The sequence below is a fragment of the Aplysia californica genome, unplaced genomic scaffold (genome assembly GCF_000002075.1).
Source record: "Aplysia californica isolate F4 #8 unplaced genomic scaffold, AplCal3.0 scaffold00040, whole genome shotgun sequence".
NCBI lineage: Eukaryota > Metazoa > Mollusca > Gastropoda > Aplysiida > Aplysiidae > Aplysia > Aplysia californica.
In genome coordinates, this window is record NW_004797310.1 from 73,601 (window position 1) to 74,657 (window position 1,057).

Here is a 1,057-nt window from a genome sequence, read left to right on the forward strand (position 1 = left end):
CTAGTAAATAAAATAATGTATAGATGAAGTACGCTTTCATCGTCTGGTTCCAATTTCCAGATGGGACGTTGTCAGGGACTGTAAGTCCCCTGGCGCTGCTTTGTGCACTGGGGGCCTGCAAAGAAACAACCTTTGACCTTTGGATCGAGTTCAACAAGCCAGTGCCAAAAGCAGCGCTGTGTGACTGGACAGTCCCACAACAACTTCATCTTTAGATCAGCAACGAATGAAACATCTGGCAAAATTCGTGAAGCAATATTATAAAAGGTGCTGGACTTGTTCGTTTCACAAGAGATGGGCGGGCTGTCAGAATCCCAAAGGAAAAGGGGAAGAAGCCAGAGAAAGGAAAAGGAAACAAGGACAGCTGAGTCATAATATGACGAGACCCGTTGAAGGAATGAGGACAAACATTTTTGCCCCCCTCTTTATATATTACGAGCTGGGCCCGCTTTCGATGATAGGAAAGATCGGTGCTTTAGCATCAACTGAAAGTCATTGGCCTATTATATTTACACTCTACCGGAAAGGAGCAATAAATCTTGACACAAAAGTGACACATGGCATGTGCTTCCAAGTTGCCAAATATAATATAAAAAAATTATAATAGACAAACCTGGCGGATTTTTCTAAAATTACAGAGACAGAAGCGTGTTGATAGTTCACAGTAGCACGAACAAGAATTTGACAAAGGAGTCCAGAAAAAACGATGGTGGGCATCAAACGAAAGGATCACAGTCGAATTTAGTACCAAGTAAAAAATTTAAAAAACATGAGGCTAGATCTATACGGGTCACACACTTAAAATAGTGCTCAGTATTGCGCTCATCATCATCACCATCTTGACTATTAAATATGCAGAGGAAAAATCCATGGAATTTAGAGGCCTGTGAGAAAACACAAAAACATTCAGAAAATCTTTCGATAGTTTGTATTTCACAAGTTTTATTTCTGAATATATATATAACACACGTACCCTTTTGTTTTAGTTGTGGGGAAGGAAGAGAAGGAGAGAGAGAATGTACGGATGAGAGAGAAAGAAAGAAAGAGAGAGAGAGAG